The sequence below is a fragment of the Dermacentor variabilis genome, chromosome 6, assembly GCF_050947875.1.
Source record: "Dermacentor variabilis isolate Ectoservices chromosome 6, ASM5094787v1, whole genome shotgun sequence".
NCBI lineage: Eukaryota > Metazoa > Arthropoda > Arachnida > Ixodida > Ixodidae > Dermacentor > Dermacentor variabilis.
In genome coordinates, this window is record NC_134573.1 from 7,154,809 (window position 1) to 7,177,052 (window position 22,244).

Here is a 22,244-nt window from a genome sequence, read left to right on the forward strand (position 1 = left end):
TAGATGCTGTGCGCCACAAGTGGAAGCAGCACCTGGATGGCAAACAAAGGCGGTCTGTTAGTCATTTTCGCTGCGACGCTGCTCACGTGCCCACTCTCAAGTTGCGTCGCAAGTACCCCAACGATTGGGAGGCATTAGCTGAAATGGACGTGATATGCTCTGTCCAAGAAAGATTCTATGTGAATAGAACCCCTAGATACTTATATCGTGTAGCTGTTGTAATAGTGTAATTGTTAATATGGTAGGGACACTGTGAGGTTGCCGACTTTCGGGTAAAAGACATTACTTTGCATTTTGTGGTATTTAAACTCATTAGCCATTTATTGCACCAGTTATTGATTTGTTGAAGGTCTTGCTTACACTTAATACCGAAATTGGCCTGTAGTTTGATAGAATGGACCGCTCACCACCTTTAAAGACAGGCGTGACCTTAGCGGCTTTGAGCTCATGAGGATACACTCCACTACTCAGGGAATTATTAAAAAGATGCAACAAATAGCTACCTAGAATATCAATATTGTTTTTTATAAGTCTCACAGGTATTGCGTCTAGGCCTGCTGCTTTGCCTATCGAGAGTCTGTTGACTGCCACTGTCACTTCCTCTATTGATAAGTCAGGCAATGCGAAAGTATTGTCAACATGCTCAGGCATTCTTAACGAGGCTACATCAATATTTATCCGCGAGGCCAGCGAAGGTCCTATGGAGGCAAAATGGGCATTAAATAATTCAGCCGTGTCTTCGTTAGCTGATTCAGGCGCAACATCCACTCTTGAACGAAGGCTAATTGCATCATTAACTATGTCGCACATTTTTTTCGTATTACCCCGAGTCTCCTCTACAAGTGACGAAAAATATTCTTTTTTCCTCTTCCTCATGAGAGACACAGATAGGTTGCAGTAGCGTTTAAACTGGCTTAGATAATAGTCGTTAGTTATTAGTTGCTTCCATTTATGGTACCATTTGTCCTTTTCCTTCAGTATGTTTAAGATCTCAGTTGTAATCCAGGGACATGTTGGCTGGCTGTATTTTTTAGTGGCCACTTTAGAGCTCCGGGTAATAGCAGTTTTCAGAAGAGCTATGAATTGTGCGTACTCAACATTAACATCCTTGTCATAGGCAGAAGTAAAAGTGGTTTGTTTAAGCATTTTGCACAGTAAAACGTAATTGATTTTAGTACGCATTTTGCTGAGTGATGTCTGTTTTTGCTTATGTAGCTCTGTTTCAAATAAGACAAAAAGCGGCAGGTGGTCAGCAATCATATCAGCCCAAGTATCAGCTTTCACACCTGTGTCAATATTGCATAGGACGTGATCTATTAAAGTGCATGAGGTACTCGTTATATGGGTTGGTTCTGAGATGAGATTACACAATGCGAACGGTTCGAGGGGAAGGGTATATTTATTCTGTGTGCCAGATGATAGATCAATATTAACATCTCCCACAATGATTACATTGCATTTCGCACCACATATTTCTACAAGGATAGTTTCAACTTTTTCAAGAAAGACCGTTTTGATGAATTAGGTTGCCGGTATAATACCCCAACTATAAGTCCACTGGAAAGCTTTATAAAAAGTGTTTCAGTGCAATTATCACAAGGAGATGCCACAGTCAACGCTTGGTAGGCAAGGTTATCTTTCACAAAGAGTCCAACCCCGCCTCCTCTCGTATGTGATTCACGAGGTCGAGACAAGAATTTATAATCCGGAAGACAGATTGATTCATCATCCTTGAGCCACGTTTCACTCATTGCAACGACATCAAAAGAGGATTCGTACCTTGACAAATGCACAACCAAATCATTTCTGCTTTTTTCTAACACTGCATACGTTGCAATGAAAAACTGAAAAAAAACTTTATCGCGCATCAATCTTCAACTTCAGAAAATGAAAAAGCCATGGTGAAGGACAAGCAAATTCGATATCGCACAAAATGGGAAAAGCAGACTCACACAACAATCATCAGATCATCCTCACATGTGACGTATAACATAGTGGAATTTTCTGTTCTGCGCATCAAAACCTTCCCTTGCGTCGCGTCACCCAAACAAATTCTCTATGCACAATGTCAGTATCGGATTTGGCAATCTCAACGCCCAGGGAAGTAGCCACTTTCTGTACAACATTTAAAAAGTTCTCACCCTGAACAACTGGGAGCCCCCTTATCTCGAGGTTTGAGTTCAGACTGAACTGTTTTAATTCCAGGATCTCTTTCTTAGCTTCCTGCAGTTCTGTACGGAGCAGTTCATTTGTGTTTTGACACTGAACATTTTGCGGTTTCACCTCAGCGAGCTCACGACGAAAGGTTTCAACATCAACCTGAAAACACTCGTACCCTTCATTCATGCAATTGGGCTGCTGAGCACGAGGTCGCGGGATCGAATCCCGGCCACGGCGGCCGCATTTCGATGGGGGCGAAATGCGAAAACACCCGTGTGCTTAGATTTAGGTGCACGTTAAAGAACCCCAGGTGGTCAAAATTTCCGGAGTCCTCCACTACGGCGTGCCTCATAATCAGAAAGTGGTTTTGGCACGTAAAACCCCAAATATTATTATTATTATTATATTCATTCATGAAATCGATTGATTGCCTTATGCCCGTGAGATCAGCGCAAATTTCTGTATTGGAGCTCCCCATTTTTTCTACATTAGTCATCATACCAGAGGCAAACACATCCAGCTTAGCTACTTGTTCATTTAGTACTTTCACAACTTCTTTGATGCTACTCGAAGGTTTCTCTGCAAGAGCCCTAGTGACCTCATTTAGTGGTCCTGTGTTACGGTCCCCCATTTTAGTGCTTAGTAACTCAGCCAGGACAATCGAACGACAGCCTGATTCCAACTACAACCAACAAACCACAACTCACTCGGCAGCAACAGCGACAGCAATGCGATGACGCCGTTTACAAGAGACAAAGAAATAACTACTAACCTGCAAAAATAAATGCGCTTGAGTATTCAGCGTCCACACGCCATCGCCGTCACTGCCGAAGTGATGCTCGCTGCACGAAAACAACGCCCACTCCTCGCGGAAATCCCAAGTTTCTTAACTCTTGTATCAGATGGCGTCACTGACGATGCTGGAAGTGGTGCGAATGCAGTGTTGCCTCACAGGCCAGGAAATCGAGGATGTGTCGTTGGCGTGACAGAAGGCCTTTTCCAGCACTCCAGAAAGAAGAAGCCAGGCTGCCAACTGCAAAAATAAATGCGCTTGAGTATTCAGCGTCTGCACGCCGTCGCCGTCACTGCCAAAGTGACGGCAATGGCGTCACTTTGGCAGTGATACCTTACTTCCAATACCTTATTGCAAGGTTTTGTTTGTGCGTGCAGTGAACTTTGTTTCCAGTGACACTTTTTTGCCCTTTATCAAGCTGTATCTTTGGATTTGTATATTCCATTGTATCTTCGCATTTCTAATGTACGAGGGCGAGTCAAATGAAAGTGAGCCAACCAACCCCGCAAACTAATGGTTATGTTCATTATCTGTGAATCATGCGCATAGAACACAGGCATCTCTCATTTACAAAAGTGACACACAAGTGTGAGGATAAAGGTTCTTTAATGCTCTCATACACTAGGTTGAACATGATTGCGTGACATAATGGATGCTCCAAAAGTTGAACAATGCGGTGTCATGAGGTTCTTGACAGCTGAATGTGTTTCCCAAAAAGAAATTGGTCACCGCCGTATGGCTGCCGTGTACGTTGAATATTACATTTCACTGGCCACGGCGAAGCGTTGGAGCAAATTATTCAAAGAAGGACGTGGAAGTTGCAAAGACGATCCAAGACTGGACCAAAGCCTCCAATCATGCAATCACCTCCAACACAATTGCAAAGGTTGATAAGCTGATTGGACAAGAACGGAGGACAAGCATCGATGAACTGGCATAGCATGTGAACATCAGTCACTGTTTGCTTCATACCATAATTCATTAACATCTCAGTTATCGGCTCTTGTGTGTGCAATGGACGCCCAAGATTTTGAACCTCCGTCAGAAAACGGAGAATTTCGGGACTGCTTTGGCTCATCTTGGAATGCATCATGTAACCGCACAAAAACAAGGGACAAAGAAGGAACACACAAGACATGCGCCTGTCTTGTGTGTTCCTTCTTTGTCCCTTGTTTTTGTGCGGTTACATGATGCATTCCAATAACGACCACCAACTAGCCCGCTTATCCCTGTTAAATTTGACTCATCTTATCCGGTATCACAATTAGGGTGGCTTCTTGTCTTCACTTGTGACCGGGAATGAATCATGGTGGCACTACTACACGACGGGAAAGCTTACAATAGAAACATTCGAATTCACCCCCCCCCCACCCCCTAAAAAAGCAAAGGCCGTCATTTTCGCCGGAAAGGTGTTGATTTTTTTTTCCCTATCGTCAAGGGCCATTACTGATAGAATTTGCTAAACCTGGAGAGACGATCAATTGTTTCCGATATTGTGAAACACCGGATCGGCTATCGGTTGCACATTGCAGTCAAGAACAAACTACGTGGAAAATTGACGAATGGAGTCACCTTGCTCCACGACAACGCCCGTGCCTGTGTTGCCGATGTGGTTAATACAAAACTGGCGAAGTTCAAGTTGGAAATGCTGCAACTCTGCCATATAGCCCAGACCTGTCGCCTTGCGACTTCCTCATTTTGGGACAATTGAAAAAAACATCTCAAGGGAACCAGATTAGTTTTGGACATGGACGTAAAAGAGTCAGTTACAGACTTTTTGAAGCAGCAGCCCAAGGAGTTTTATGAGACTGTAATGACGCAACTCTAGTCAGTGCGACAAATGTCTAAATGGTCGTGGAGACTACTTTTAAATAAAGTAACCCGTTTGTCATATATTCATATTGGCTCACTTTCATTTGACTCGCCCTCGTATGTTTTGAAAAACTCCTGCTTTTTATATGTGCTGTTTTGCGACTATAATTTCGGTGCAGTTACAGTACGCGGTGAGAGCTGCTCCTGCGCAATACAGTGAAACAAAGAACGGCGTCATTGAGATTTCCCCTGGCCCCTTGCATATGTACAAAAATATAAACAGGGTTCTTGACTTACAAAGTTTCATTAAAATATTTGTCCTCCATTTGTTCATTTCAGGGCCTTTATGTTTTTCATATCAGTGGCATGCACTGCTTTGCTGCTTTCGAGCTGATATATTTCTAAAGTTCGTGTGATATTTTCTTTACTTATTAAAATGGCAAAAAACATGGAAGCAGTTATACTAGTTATTTTAGACACAATTTTTCAGACACATGAGTGTATTGTTTTATGAAAAAAAAAATATGTATTTTACTTGTCTTCACAGTGCGTAGCGTTCAAGAGTTCATTTGCAGCATCTTTCGCAGTGGCAATGCAGCTATTATTCATGCATTTGATCCTTTGACAAATTCTATGAGGAGGAGGCCGAGCTGCAATGTGAGCCCTCCCCCCCCCCGAACGGTGTCCCCAAACGACATTTCTGGCTACGCCGCTGTCCGCTGCCACCGTCCTCAAACCAATGATACATACTCACTTGCATCGACGGCTTCACACACTGGCCTGAAGTAATGCCACTCTTTCACATTACTGCAGAGTTTGTAGCCAAGGCCAACTTAAGTACCTGGATTTCTTGTTGCCGCGTGCCACACACCATAACGACAGACTGAGGAAGACAAGCTGACTCGTCCCTCTTTCAAGCTCTCTCCCATCTTCTGGGTGTAACGCACATACGAATGACAGCTTATCACCCAAGTTCCAGTGACATGGTAGAATGCTCCCATAATCAACTAAAAGCAGCTTTTCGTGCCCATGACTCCATGATTCCATGGACAGAACGCGCCTGCCTTTGGTTCTACTAGGTCTTTGCACAGCTCTGAAAGCATATGCAAAGTGTTCCTCAGCAGAACCTGTTTTTGGCACGGCACTTTGCATACGTAGTGAGTCCTTTGCCTCGGAACCGTTATCTGCTGACTTACAGTCCTACGCCGACAGCCTTCGCATTGCAGTGGCCTCTGTTATTCCACCGCCGCTTCGTAACCACCGCAGAAATGTTTACACGAGCCCATCTTTACTTCATAGCAGTCACGTATTTATCCATCACAATGCTACTTGCGCTCCTTTACAAGCTCCTTACAATGGTCCCTTCAAAGTCCTCAAGTGTGACGCCAAGTTTTTCACACTTCTTGTCAACAGACGCGAAGAGACAGTTTCCATCGACCGCTTGAAGCCAGCTTATCTACACTCTGGCAGTGCCATCTCCACAACTTAAACCACTCAATGGCAGTGCCTTCATCGCTAGGGAGGAGCCATATAGTAGACAGTACTCACAGAGCCCAGCGGTGAAAGAAGAGACTGGACTAGCATATAGGCTCGGCGATGGCAGCCGCAACATTTGCGCAGTCATCTATTTAATAAACGGCAATTCTTTGTGGGCCTTCTGTTCCTACAAACTTTTTAACTAATTACCTTATGGCCCATATTGCAGTTTACAAATACTAGCTGTGGAGTTCTCAAGGTGGATCCACTTGGAATTAATTCTCAAGATGACACCAGTTCCGAGCTAATTCCCAAACTTTGCAGAGAAATGCATGGGAATTAGCATCTCGAAACTAGTGTCATCCTGAGAATTTGTTCCAAGTAGATCCGCCTTGAGGACTATATAGCTAGAATTTGTAATCTACAATGTGGGCCATGAGGTAATTAAAATGTTAATTAGTGAATCTTTGTTAATGAGTCAATTATGGATTTTTTTTTTCAAGTGTGTCCGCCGCTTCGAGCAGACCACCTCATGAAATAGAATTGTGCTATCTGCCACAGGCAACCTTCAAGCAGTTATGAAAGTGTTCTCTGAAATTCCTGGTATTTCTGCATCAATGTTATCTCTACACTAGCTTTCTACCTTGAACAAATTGTAAGATGGCACATATTTGATTTCGGGGTGTTAGAATTGGACAAATACTGACTAATCCTGTCAAGGTTGAATTAACAAAAGTAAACTGTATATAGCCTTCATTGGTGTGTCGCCCTTCGTCCTTATCAGCCTTCATTCTATTTTTCTGCGGGCAGCACATATATTTAAGTTTTGCGTTCAGGGTGGGGAAGTAGGACAGCTTGGCCATTATTTTGCTATGCAGCATATCCGGAAATGGGTGTCGTAGATTCGCTTGGACTGTCCCTGTACATATCCTAATGCGACACTTGCCAGGATCCTCATCCAGTGGTTCGAAATCCAGCAATGTTGACAAAGACGGGAGGATGGTCGGTGCCCATTCTATCATTACTTGTCATTGATGACACTAGGTTGCCCACTGAGTGTTGTGTCAAGTCACTGACTCCTGTATTGTTTAAAGGACTAACAATTTGCTTTCCACGAGCAGGAGGGATTACAGAGCGTTGAGGAATACACAAATACAGTAAAAAAATCGTATATGGCATTAATGCATACAGTAAGAGGATAGTAAAACACAAATTAAATGGGGGTTAACAATGGCAGGTAATACGCAATAAATGGAATTAAGTTAGGCCAAAGATCTGAGTGAGAGTGAATTGGGAAGCAAGGAATTCCAATCGGCTATGTCCGTGGAAAAAGGGAGAATTTGTGCATGTTTGGGCATCCAAACAAGTCATGACTGCGCAGCCCATTCGAGTCTTTAACCATCAAATCCTCTAGATGAATATCTAATTTTGAAAAATAAAGGGAATGAAATAATTTTACCCTGGCAGCATTTCTAAGCTCCAACAAGAACTCAAGATTTGGCAATGCCAACATAGAGGTTGGGGAATCTCGTCATTTAAAATGGTTATAACTAAACTGAGCAGCCTGTCCTTTCACTTGAATTTCATCTACATTGACTACTGTGTGCCAGTCCCATACAGTACTGGTATATTCCAAAGAAGCTCTAACTATAAATTTGTAGGCCTTTAAATGTAATGTAGTGAAGGAACTGCGTAACGTGTGTTTTAAGTGTCCCAGTTTTTTTTTTTTTTTTTTGCCATTTGAGCAGACATGTTTTGACCATTCGTCGTGAGGTTATCATGACACCTAAATACGCTCGTCAACATAAGAAAAGAGCAGATTGGGTGAGGGAACAAACGCGAGTTAATTACATCTTAGTTGAAATCAAGAAAAAGAAATGGACATGGGCAGGACATGTAATGAGGAGAGAAGATAACCGATAGTCATTAAGGGTTACGGACTGGATCCCAAGGGAAGGGAAGCGTAGCAGGGGGTGGCAGAAAGTTAGGCGGGCGGATGAGATTAAGAAGTTTGCAGGCATGGCATGGCCACAATTAGTACATGACCGGGGTTGTTGGAGAAGTATGGGAGAGGCCTTTGCCCTGCAGTGGGCGTAACCAGGCTGATGATGATGATGAACTTGTTCGAGAACTGTTCCATGATTGTCGTAGCTATGAGCTAGTTTGAGCTATGAGTTAGTTTGATCATGTTATTCGGAAGGCACAAAGCTTGCAAATGAAGGCCTCGAGTCTTCAGAGTGGGGCAGTGGCTGCAGAGGTCTCTTACAATTCCTCCCATCGAGACCTTCCTACAAAGCTCACATATACGGATTCCCTGCAGAGGCTTCGGTTTCCCAACCACATTTGTACAGCAGTGGCCTCCAATGCACTGCTGTGAAGGTCTTGAACTGGCAGCACGAAGGATGGTATTTCGTGTGCGATATATAGCATGGTGCTTTTGTTTGGAAATGTCGGAATACTTTAGTTTCCGTGTGCGGCATAACTAGTAATTGAACTGGAACTTGGAAAGCTAGCCTCTGACAGGGCCAATTTGGCCCGGACACATTGCATAACAAAGGCGACAGCTCAAGTAAATGACATGCAAGACTGGCACAGTTCCAATGCACAAGAAGCAGCACCTTAATAACCGAAAGGGACTTCGTGTACACAATGAGAGAGTGCGCTCTGCACGCTTCAGCCTAGGAGATGATGTGCGGGAGCTCATATGGGCTATGGCTACTGGCAAGGTAACGTGTTTCCTTGCACTTTCAAGGCACACAGTTGACGCATTGTGTGTGCCGTTTGATTTCGCATTCGCACTCCTTAGCATGAAACGTGGCATGGCTGCGCAATCTCTGGTTGTCAGAGGCACTAGTGTGTAAACAAATATATAGTCGAACCCGCTTATAATGATCCCAGTTCTAACTGCGTATCGGTGATGACACAATTTGACGGCATGTACGATTTTTCGACCCTGCCTATTGAAACTGTGTCCAGCTATGACAAACATTTTCAAAAATGCCATACTGTTACAACAAACACTTCAAACCGTCTTGTAAAAGGAGGGTGCACAAACAGTTTCGAAGCACGACAGAAGCGCAACGGAACTGGGCACACACACACCCTCCCCCACTTCAGTCTGATCGCAACGAAGGTTCGGGATGAGCGAGGGCTGTGTGTGGGTTCCAGAAGCGGAGAGGGAAGTTGCTCGCTTGAAACCATGCTAGGGTAACCGTTCTCTTAAGGCATGTCTCCAGTGTGCTTCAGGGCGAAGCAGTACAGCATACTGCGGCTGTGGCCTCCAATCTTGGAGGCAATGACGGCGGCATAATAGCATGGAGTTCATTATGCATGCACACAATCTCGGCAGCTACAGAGGCAGCACTCTCATTCTTGCACTGTTCTCCATGCAGCACCGCGCTCATTATGTTACCTGCGCTATTTGTACACTTTGGTCAAATTTGAACCAACTGCCGCTCAAGCGTTGCTGTCGCTATTCACAGAATCCGAGTTGACTGGAATGTCGCGTGACATGCCACTGCCCTGCAAAGTTACAGAGTCGGCAGTTACGATTCATCAACCTTTGCTTGCCTTGTTGCTGATAATACCGTATTTACACGATTGTAAGTCGACTCGAATGTAAGTCGACCCCCCCATATCGCTTGACCGGAAAAAAAAAAAAAAAACCCCGAGGGCGCATTCGATAACGAAAATTTATTAGTAGCTGACATGGTCATTGGACTACTCGTCTTCACTAGTGCTGCCATTGTCATCGTTGCTGCGGTCCCACAGCGCGTCGTGGTCCAGCGAAATTTCAAATTTGGCAAACGACCGCACCAGGACATCTTGCAAAACAGCAGCCCACGCCAAATGCACCCAACCACACGCAGCCGTCAGGGAGGCTCTTTTGACAGGTCCGGTTGGCGTAATTTCGCAGTCTTCTGCCGCCAGCCACTCGTACTCACGGCGGAGCAGAACCTTAAAATTAAGGCGGAGGTCCGGGCTTATTTCATGACCACGTCGCACTTCACTGGCAGGGACCGATCATGCATTTCAGCGACGTACGCCGCAAGCTTAGCCTACAGCTCCGGAAAGCGTCCATACTTCGGCACGTGGGAAATTTCTCACTTGCCGTCACACAGGTGAAAATTTCGCTTCGCTGCAGTCAACACTCTTGCACCACCCGTTTAGAAACATCGAAATTGCGGCCCGCTGCGCAGTGATTTGTTTCTTCGGCGTAAAGGATGGCAGCCCTCTTGAACGCTGCTGTGAACGAGTGCCGAAAGATTAGTGGGCTTCCAGCACTCATGACGACTGGGGAAGCGTAGAAGTAGCACGTAGCCGAAGTGGAGCGCGTCAAGAAGTTGGTCAAATTAATACCAATGCCTTTAAACAGAGAAAGAGAAACCCGCGAGCGATGTCTGCTCTTCCATGAACTACCGATACTCCCTGCAAGCGCCGCCGTTCTGAGGGTGCCGCCGCAAATGGGAACAGCGGCGCTTTTATCAACTATCGACACCTCCCCATGAGTGTTGCATGCACTGTAAGACTCTCAAAAATGTTAAAAAAACCCTTCCGAAAAGCGAACAAACACACGGGATAGCGAAAAGATACGGGTAGGGCCATAGAGCAAACATAAAATTGTAACTGCGTTGTAGCTCTCTTTGGTATGGCTTTTTTTGGCGGGGCCATGTTTTGGTTTCGATTGTAAGTCGACCCCCCAACTTCAGACTTTCAAATTTGAAAAAAGGGGTCGACTTACAGTCGTGTAAATACGGTAGTTCACAATGGCATTCTACCTTTCATAATTCACACTTTTTCGGCTGAAACAAGGTAAAAGAAACTAGCACTCAGCGCGCGTCTGGCCGATGCTGCAGCCACAACAGCAAGATTTGTTTGTTTGTTTGTTGATACTGTCACGTGGTGGTGACGTTGAAGAACACAGTAGCAATACTGTGAACGACAAAACTAACTTTATTGGGCGAACCTGTGCCCACAAAACAGGCGACACTTATAGCACAACGAAAGCGGTGAACACGGTTGGCGATCGTCGAAAACCTGATCAACGGGTCCAGCGCGTCAGCTTTTATACATCAGTCGTCGAATGTTCCAGAGTAATCGCTGGGACCCGCATGCCTTCCACAAAGTTCTACGCCATTCGCGTTGTGCATGCATGCAATCAAATTACACAAGGTTCAGTGACAACAGACCGGACGGAACCATTGATAACATTCCAGAAACTTCCGATACATGCAAGCACGTCCGCGCTGTCCGCTAACATTTGTTAGGCGGTGAAACGTGTCGCCCGATAAAGACAAGTACACGTGTCAATGCCCCCCTCTTAAAAAGCATCGACCCGATGCTGCAAACAAACGAAAGTAATAAAGGAAAGCACTCATAGGAAAGAAAACAACAAAATAAGGAAGTTTGTCAGCATCCGTAAAAGGGTTTAAGGTGCACCACGTGGACCACTTCAGATCGTGCTCGGCGCCGCTGTGAATGCGAAATGCCGTCTGGCATGACCTCATAATTCAGTGCGCCAATACGTCAGATGACATTGCTTTGTAAGGTCTGAAATAGCATCGCAATAGTTTCTCACTCAGTCCTCGTATCGGGGTCCATACCCAAACATGGTCGCCGGGCTGGTACTCGACGAAGCGTCGTCGGAAGTTGTAGTGTTGGCTGTCGATACGCTGCTGGTTCTTGATCCGTAGGCGGGCGAGCTGTCGAGCTTCTTCAGCGCGCTGGAGATAGGTAGCGACGTCAAGATTTTCCTTGTCAGTGATGTGCGGCAGCATGGTGTCGAGCATCGTAGTCGGGTTCCTGCCGTAAACCAGCTTAAATGGCATGATCTGTGTTGTTTCTTGCACTGCTGTGTTGAAAGTGAATGTTACGTACGGCAGGACCACATCCCATGTCTTGTGCTTGACGTCAACGTTCATTGCTAGCATGTCGGCGAGGGTCTTGCTCAGGCGCTCCGTGAGACCATTTGTCTGCGGATGGTAGGCAGTTGTCCTCCTGTGGCTTGTCTGGCTGTATTGCAGAATGGCTTGGGTGAGCTCTGCTTTAAAAGCCGTTCCTCTGTCTGTGATGAGGACATTTAGAGCACCATGTCGCAGCAGGATATTCTCGACGAAAAATTTCGCCACTTCGGCTGCGCTGCCTCTTGGTAGAGCTTTAGTTTCAGTGAAGCGGGTGAGATAGTCCATCGCCACGATGATCCACTTATTGCCGAAAGTTGATGTCGGAAACGGTCCTAACAAGTCCATCCCGATCTGCTGAAAAGGTCGGTAAGGAGGCTTGATCGGCTATAGTAATCCCGCTGGGTAATCTTGCGTCGCTGACAGTCTCGGCATGTCTTGACGTAACGGCCGACATCGGCGGTCAGACGAGGCCAGTAATACCTTTCTTGTATCCACGATAGTGTCCGGGAGAAACCAAGGTGCCCAGCGGTCGGATCGTCATGTAGGGCATGCAGTACTTCTGGACGCAGCGCCGATGGAACAACAAGAAGGTAGTTGGCGCGGACTGGTAAGAAGTTCTTCACGAGTAGGTGGTTTTGAAGCGTGAACGAAGACAATCCACGCTTAAATGCCCTAGGGACAACGTCAGTGTGCCCTTCCAAATACTCGACTAGGGATTTTAGGTCCGGGTCTCCTCATTGCTGTTCGGCGAAGTCTTCCGCCGAACCAGGCGGAAGACTTCGAGGCCATTCAAAGTAATCACTGACCACTTTGAATGGCCTCCCATATAGGTAAGGGCGGAATTTTGCTGTAGTCCAAATGATGGCGAGGCATTCCTTTTCAATCATAGAATAATTGCCTTCCACTTTTGACAGCGACCGGCTAGCATAAGATATCACCTGTTCAAGTCCGTTTTTCCTCAGGACTAGGACTGCACCTAGGCCTAGGCTACTGGCGTCAGTGTATATTTTGGTATCGGCGTTCTCGTTGAAGTGTGCAAGTACCGGCGGCGACTGCATGCGTCCTTTGAATTCTTGAAATGCATCGGCCTGCAGCGTTTCCCACTTGAAATCGACATCACATTTGGTTAGATGCGTTAGCAGCTCCACGATGCGTGAGAAGTCCTTCACAAAACGCCTGTAGTAGGCATGCATGCCAAGGAATCTACGCACTGCCTTCTTGTCGGTGGGCTGCGGGAACTTTGCGATGGCAGCTGTCTTCTGCGGGTCTGTGCGGACTCCAGATTTGCTGATGACGTGGCCTAGAAACAGAAGCTCGCCATAAGTGAAGCGGCACTTTTCCGGCTTCAGAGTAAGACCTGATGGCCTCTGGTACTGTTGCAAGCCGCCTAAGCAGATTGTCGAAATTACCGGCGAAGACAACGTCGTCATCCAAGTAAACAAGACAGGTCTGCCACTTCAATCCTGCTGAAACCGTGTCCATCACGCGCTGGAACGTTGCAGGCGCCGAGCACAGTCGAAATGGCATAACCTTGAACTTGTAGAAGCCATCTGGAGTGATGAAGGCGGTCTTTTCGCGGTCTCTTTCGTCGACTTCTATTTGCCAATAGTCAGACTTGAGGTTGTGATGACCCACTTATGGGCAAAGGTTCGTGTTCTCAATGGTTCGGTTGGTTCTCTTAGGCGGAGCCTCCGAGAACCCAATTGAGGACAAAGCCGTTGGTTTGGACGCACACACAGACTTTTAATCAAACAAAAAAGAATAAAGCAAACAAAAAGAAAATAGAAAGCATGCTTCAAAATACACACTCAAGCGGACATTGCGGTAAAGAACACATAGATAGGGCTTGCACGAGGTTAACGAGGGCGCGAGTCCGGGCTTGCCACGAGGGCGGGGACGCGTCGCAGTCTCGACGCGGCAACGCGGCGACAAGCTGGCAGAAGGAGTGGCGCCGGTCTCACCAAAGGTCGCGGTGTAGGTTGACCGACCGGTCTCCGGGAGCGCGCCAGCTCTGGCGAGGCGAGGTAACGCTGGCGGCTTGTGGCAGGAGTGGACGGCGGCGGCGTTCTGGCCGGGCAGAGAGCTCGGGCCCGTAGCCCGACTGCTGCCCTCTCGCCCACGGGCACGGAAGCTCGAACGCCGGCCTCGGGCAGCAGGCGGCACGGCAGACGGGGGTGGCGTTCTGGCCGGGCAGCTGGCGTAGAACTCGGGCCCGAAGCCTGACTGTTCCCGTCCTGCCCACTGGCGCAAAAGCTCACCGGCCTTGAGGAGCCGACGGCACGCTCAGGTAGACGGGCGACGCACAGGAACAGGTTGGCAGGAGGCCCCGGGCGGGTGAAGTCCTGGTGGGCTCGGGTCCGGAACCGGACGGCTCGTCTTCAACACCCGCTCCGGTGGTTGGCCTCCTCCTGCCGTCGTTTCCTGGGACTCTCCTGGCGTCTCCCCGGCGTCTCCCTGCGTGTCCTCTTGCGTGTCGCCCCCGTTCTGCCAGCGCACCACGCTTTTGGTCGTGGTCTGGCCGATTTGGCATTTCCTGATTGGCTGCCCGACGCCCCGTGGTCTTTTCTAATTGGTTGCTTTTTCCCTTTTGTTGTCTTTCCTGCGCCGCGCGTTCACGTGCCGGGCGCTCTTCGGCGTCGTCGTTTTTCCTCCTTCCAGCTCGGCGCGCGTGCACTCCGCGTCGTCTGCTCTCGACCGTTCCGAGCCCCGCACCACGTCGCGCACCACACATCACAGAGGTCCATCGACGAGAAGTATTTAGCGTTGCAGAGTCGATCCAATGCGTCCTATATCTGTGGGAGGGGTTATACGTCCTTCTTCGTGATCTTGTTCAGACGACGCTAATCGATGCAGAAACGTAAGGTTCCCTCATTTTTCTTCACCAAGACTACAGCACATGCCCACGGGCTTTTTGACGGCTGAATGATGTCGTCACGCAGCATTTCGACGACTTGGTGCCTTATAGCTTCACATTCTCGCGTAGAGAGTCGATAAGGGCTCTGGCGGAGTGGTTGAGCACACTCTTCGGTTATTATGCGATGCTTTGAAACTGGTTGTCGAATCCTTGACAACGTCGAAAAGCACTCTTTGTTTCGTCGAAGTAGACTTCTGAGCTGTTCTTGTTCAATCATGGGGAGACTTGGATTTATGTCAAGGTGTGGCTCGGGAACTACGGCCGTCGGGGTAGATGCAACAGAATTCGAGAAGACAAATGCACTGCTGGTTTCCAGAATTTCCTCGATGTATGCGATCGTCGTGTCCTTGTTGATGTGCTTGAACTCCTGGCTGAAGTTTGTCAGCAACAATTTCGTGTTTCCTCCATGCAGTCGAACGATTCCTCTTGCGACGCAAATTTTGTGATCAAGCAGTAGACGTTGGTCGCCTTTGATGACGCCATCTACGTTAGCGGGTGTTTCGGTGCCGACCGAAATAACAACGCTGGAGCGAGGCGGGATGCTCACTTGATCTTCGAGCACACTCAAGGCGTGGTGACTACGAGGGCTCTCCGGCGGTATCACTTTATCTTCTGACAGCGTTATTGACTTCGACTTCAGGTCGATGATTGTGCCATGTTGGTTAAGGAAGTCCATACCGAGGATGACGTCTCGTGAAGACTGTTGGAGGATAACGAAGGAGGCAGGGTAAGTCCGGTCATGAATGGTAATTCTTGCCGTGCAGATTCCAGTTGGCGTGATAAGGTGTCCTCCAGCGGTCCGAATTTGAGGGCCTTCCCATGCAGTCTTAACTTTCTTCAACTGGTCGGCGATGGGTCCACTCATGACGGAGTAATTGGCTCCTGTGCCTACTGAGGCGGTGACTGCGTGGCCGTTGAGAAGCACGTCGAGGTCGGTGGTTCTTTGTCTTGCGTTGCAGTTAGGTCTTGGCGTCGGATCACGGCTGCGTCGCGTTGGCCTGTGGCTGATACGTGACGTTGTCTTTCGTCGGCGTATTCTTTGCTTCCAGACTATGTCAGGATAGCGGCGTCTCGTTGACATGTTGTCTAGACGGGATTTTCAGCGTATTCAGCGGCGGCGGAGGCTCTTCGTCAGTTCGACGAACAGCAACCGCACCTCCATCGGTTGCTGCTTTTAGTTTTCCGGATATGGGCTCGCAGAGCGGCTCCGTGCTGGGCCAGTGTATGGACGGCCCTGCAGCGACAGGTAGCGGCCTGGTGACGGCGACCGGGACAGCCGTCGAGGGCTCCACTGAGTAGCGGCGAGGTAGTCGGCGATGTCACGAGGGCGTTCACCTTCCCGAGAGCGCGGTGCATTGACGGCGAACCCTCGCAATCCCAGGTCGGGTTATGGGCATTGGCGGTACACATGGCTGGCTTCGCCGCAGTGGTAGCACAGCGGGCGGTGGTCAGGAGCGCGCCAAACGTCTGTCTTCCTCAGGTAGCTGCACTGGGCGACGGGTGGGCGTGCTGGCGGCGGCGGCGTGGTGGTCGACGGAATTGCAACGTTACAGGGCCCTGGCGCGGTCGTGGAGGGGGACCTTGACGGCGGGCGACGGCGGCGTAGGTCATCGCTTCTGGCTGGGGCTGCGATGATTGTGGTTGCACCTCGGGAACTCTGAGCGATCGCTGGCCTTTTTCTTTGACAATTTCGGCGATTGAGGCCACTTGAGGTGGCGATGAAGGGAAGATTCTTTGAAGCTCCTCTCATACGACTGCCCTGATGGTCTTGCGCAGGTCGTCGGTGGCCATTGATTGAACTCCGGCGTAGCTTATTGGCTTGGTGCGGCGGCCGAATTGCCGGTTCTGCAAATCCAGTGTCTTCTCGATGCTCGTCGCCTCACGAAGAAACTCATCGACGGTCTTCGGTGGGCTTCTTACCATTCCGGCGAAAAGTTCTTCCTTTACACCACGCAGCAGTAAGCGGTCTTTCTTCTCCTCGGACATTTGTGGGACGGCGTGGCGAAACAGACGGCTCATTTCCTCAGTGAAGATCGCGATCCTCTCATTCGGCAGTTGTGCTCTGGTCTCCAGTAGAGCTTGGGCTCGCTCTTTTCACACGACGCTTGTAAATGTTTGCAGGAAGCCGCTTCGGAACAAGTACCATGTTGTCAAGGTGGCTTCTCGATTCTCGAACAACATCCTGGCGGCATCTTCCAATGCGAAATAGTCATGTCGCAGCTTGAGGTCGCTTTCCCAGCTTTCCGGGTCCTCAAATATGGAACCGCTGAACGTCGGTGGTTCCCTGGGCTGCTGAAGAATTATTGGGGCCGCTGCGGCTGCCATTGGTGATGTCCTTTTGGTCATTTCTGGACGATCTTCTTGGACTGTCTTCTTGGTTGTATCTGGTAGAACACCGTGTTCTAGGGGCAGCTGCTGTAGCCGGCGGCTTGCTCGGTGTTCGGGACGACGTTCGTGTTGTCTTTGCGGTCCGGGCTTGGATTATGGCTTGCTGGGGGCGTCCGGTACATGAACGTAAAGCACCTCCACCAGATGTCACGTGGTGGTGACATTGAAGAACACAGTAGCAATTTTGTGAACGACAAAACTAACTTTTATTGGGCGAACCTGTGCCCACAAAACAGGCTACACTGATAGCACTACGATAGCGGCGAACACGGTCGGCGGTCGTCGAAAACCTGATCAACGGGTCAAGCGCGTCGGCTTTTATACATCAGTCGTCGAATGTTCCAGAGTAATCACTGGGACCCGCATGCCTTCCACAAAATTCTGCACCATTCGTGTCGCGCATACATGCAATCAAATCACACAAGGTTCGCCGACAACAGACAGCGGATGGAACCATCGATAACATTCCAGGAACTTCCGACACATGCAAGCGCGTCCTGCGCTGTCCGATAACATTTGTTAGGCGGTGAAACGTGTCGCCTGATAAAGACAAGTACACGTGTCAATACTGTTAACCCCCGAAGGGTTATTCCAGGAATGGAGATACAGACAATATTTACAATACAATGAAGAATCACATGCACAACAATGAAGATAATGATAATACAAATAAAGGCACTGCTTTTTCACATATATTCACAGAAGTAATAATCCGAGCACAATTGCACTCATCGAGACCACAGCACGGTGTTATTGATTTAGCGGATCAGAACACTTCTTAACCTGAACAAACAGTCTGCAGCTCGTCTAGAAATGTACTTAAATAAAGGAAACCAGTGAATCGGGCAGCATGTTCCATTCCTTAATTACTCCAGGTAAATAGCTATATTTAAAAGTGTCATTTCGTGTTAATGGTGGTGCGATATACATGCTATGTCTATGTCAGAAGTGTGCGTTGGGCGATAATTTGAAGAAGCCGGACCCGTTAATTTTAAGGTTATTATGAGCGATGAAGAGAAATTTTAATCCGTCCACTGCTGTCCTAACTTCTAAAGCAGGATGATTTGCGTTCCAGTACAATTCGCTAGGGAAGTGATAATAGCGATATTTGTGTAATATGAATGTAGCTGTACTCAATCTAATTAGTGACGATTTATTTCTGTGTGTGGGTCCCTTACTATTTTTGCATATTTTATAATGGGCCTTATTAAGGTCTTAAATGCCAGTTTTTTTTTTTTATTTCAGGTGTACCACTGCGTAAGTTGTCTGAGACTCCTTAACACTCTACTGACTTTATTGCATACCATATCTATGTGTGCGTTCCACTTGAGGCCTTCGGTAATTAGTACACCGAAGTATTTATGTTGAGTTACCAATTTCATTTCTGTGTTGTGAATTTTGTAGATGTTAGCATGAATAAGCTTTTTTCTCGTTACGGTCATAGACAGGTTTATCTCGGTTCAGCATCATTTGCCATTGGCCACACCATTCCGTAATTTTTGTAAACTAGCCTGTAATTGCTGTTCATCATTTAGTGATATTATCCTATTGTATAACATACAATTGTCCACAAATAATTGTGGTGGAACAGTTGTACGATTTGCAAGGTCATTAATAACTATTAGGAGTAAGAGGGGCCCTAGTTGCACTGCCCTGAGGTACCCCTGACAGTACTGGTAGGAGACTTGATTTACAGCCACCTATTTCGATGTATTGTTCTCGTGACTGAAGATAAGATTTGAACCAGCTAGTGATATTAGAATTTTTAAAGAAAGCATCAATTTTCAACAATTTTTGGTGGTTACTTTATCAAATGCTTCGGAGAAATCTAAAGAAATAAGATTATGTGTGCATGGTCATTGATTTTTTCAGAGAGGTTATAAACTAATTCAACAAGTTGCGTTATTGTAGACGGACCCTTGTGGAATCCATGTTGAGTTGGTGACAATAAATTATGTGTTTCCAGATAATTTGAAAGGTGTTCACTAGTAATGTGCTCCAGTAACTGAGAGCTGGTGCTTGTAAGGGAAATGGGCCTGTAGTTTCCTACGTCTGTCGTGATGCCACCTTTATAAATAGGTACAATTTTGGCGTGTTTCCAAGCTCTAGGAACGAACTTTGGTTAATGGATGATTGAAAGATGATTGTTAAGTATTTAGCCTTCCTCTCAGCGTGCCGGTATAAAAACTCATTGGGAATGCCGTCTGTACCGACACTTTATTTAACATTAATATGCAAAAGAAGGTGTAGGACGCCTGCTTCACCACATTGTCAGCCGAAGGATGGGCAGGATAAACAGGCAAAATCGGTACCGATCCGTCGTCACGGGTGAATACGGAAGAGAAAAAAAGAATTAGAAGCTTCTGTGCACTCCTTTGTGACATTTTGATCATGTGAATAAGATTTAGTTGATGGGTTGACATATCGCCAGAACTTCATCTGAGATAAACTTTTTCAGTGTTATGTTATAGAACTTATGCCTCGAATCCCGAACAAGACAGTTAAGTTCTTTCGTCATTTGTTGTAAGGTATTCAACATTTCTGGGCTTGAATTTTTGGAACATGCTTTCCTTTTCCTCTGGATTCTTCGTTTTGAATGAACTATTTTTCTGTTTATCCGTGGATTCTTATGCTTTCTTTTTTTGTTTGATTTAGGAATAAAATGTTCAATGCAATGAGCCACCACTGACGAAAAGTGTCCCCACAAGCAGCTCGTACTAGCCTTGGATTCGTATATTGTGGAGAACTCATCAAAGGAATGTTCAAGGTAGTCCAGTATGCTAACATCATCCGTGGCATGCAAATTCAATATCTCCTTCGGTGATTCCTTATCCAAAGGGAGCGGAGACAGGTTAAAAGGAAGCATAACCATTTTATGATCAGCTAAACCTTCACCAACTTCATTCATTTATATAGCTAGTTAGACAATCAGACACTTAAAGAAGGTCTAGAATGGAAGACCTTGATGCACAAATCCACGTATAATCATTTACGACTTGTACAACGTTGTAACAGAATATTAATTCTAATAATTGTTCACTGGGTGCCACGTTTGTTTGACCAGGTAAATATGAGTTCCAATCAATATCTGGAAGATTGAAATCACCCAAAAGCACAATATTGTCACCCTGTTTAAAATTGAAATCCATGAATTCATAAAGTTGAAGAATTTGCTCTGTTGTCGTATTTGGTGCTCTGTATACGCCTCCGGTAAAAACACTGCAATTACTTAACGTTGTCTTGATCCAAATGCTATAATGGAATAATGAGGATCTGTGCAAAGATCTTTGCAATGTGCCGGCATGCCACGTACTTTGCACTTCCAGTCAGCGAGAACGCTTTGCTATCGTATGCAGAGTCCACTCATGTCCCACTGATAGTAAAATGCATCCCAAACTCTTGAAGATAAAATTACGAAGGATGCAGTCATAGTTTCAAAATGGCAAGGACTGGCCAGGCTCTGTTTCGAAAGGGCTAGGTCGTCACATTTCCTTCTTTAGATGACTCTTTTAAGGTAAACTTGCAGTAGATGCTTCTGCATCTAACTGCCATGCTCTTAAGGCAAGTCTCCAGCGTTCATCAGGGCAAAGCAGTACAGCATACTCCGCCCGTGTTCACCTATCTCGGAGGCAGTGACGGCGGAACACTAGCATGGAGTTCACCATTCTAGTTCCTGGCACTCTTCCGAGTGCCGGGAACAAAAACTAAGGTACTGAAAATCCTATTTTCACATCAAAGTGATGTCTAATCATAACTGCAGATGCCAGCTACAGTGTTGTTAATTTTTTCATGTTTTGAAGGGCAAGTCCACATAACAAACTACTGAACTGTCATGTTCATTATAAATGAGCTTGATTTTTGGCGACTGTGGGTTGACACTGAATTCAGAATGCCTCGAATCGTAACGCCCTCCTTCCTCCTGCGATCTGCAGTGATTAGTACAGTCGGCATACTGCAGAGCAGGAACAGTTGGTTTGGTGGGCTAGTTACGATAGCAGCACGAACAGCTTGCATCACAAACATAAATCGCTGTTGCTGCCTACGAGCATCGAGTTCCTCGATTTCGTCATCATTGATCAGGAACTGCAGCAGTGTGTCAGCGGTGCCATCTTCACAAGTCATGCAAAATGTGATGACAGATGTGGATACGACATAACACTCGTGAGGCGGCGCATTGGTGTTCCTGCGCTGCCTAAAATTGTCAATAAGCTGTGCTCCAAAGGCGTCGTGCCCAAACGCACTCAAGTACATGGCTTTGCAGTTTTTAGTGCGGTAACTTAATGCACAATGCGCCAAATGGCTTTGAAGCATGGAAAGTATGGCAAGGGTTGAGCGTTGCATAAGGCTGCTTCCCAAAAGTCAGCTTGCCACAACGGAGTAATGTTATGCAGTGAAACATGCGTGACACGGTGGTGATGCATACCAAGGTTGGAAAGGGGCCATTGTCACGAGTCACTGTGTTCCTTGATCATATGCATGTGCACCCGCCATCTCCTGTCACAGTGCGAGTGCTGATACAGCTAATAAGTGTACTAGTAGGCCTTTGGAACTATTTTGGACATGCCTGTATTGATTTGAGCCTTTGGGTTCAGTGTAAGGCGTGCATTCACTTTTTCGGACTGCCCAGTTTTTAAAAATTTGACATTGACTGTATTAGCCTGGCAAAATTAGTGCCAAGAGTCGGCCGACTAGTGATGCAAAGCTATCTATAGTAGTATCGATAATTGTTGAAGTACCTTCAGTGCAACAACTATTGACAGTGCTCTGTTGATATCAACAATACTTTGAACTGCCTATT

General features: G+C 46.8%; 1 protein-coding gene across 5 annotated transcripts in view; it reads left to right on the forward strand.

Moving 5' to 3' along the window:
* The window catches only part of LOC142584596 (guanine nucleotide-binding protein G(i) subunit alpha-like), a 147,740-nt gene that overhangs the window by 84,440 nt on the left and 41,056 nt on the right, over window positions 1-22,244 (forward strand). The gene's annotated exons all lie outside the window — the stretch shown is intronic.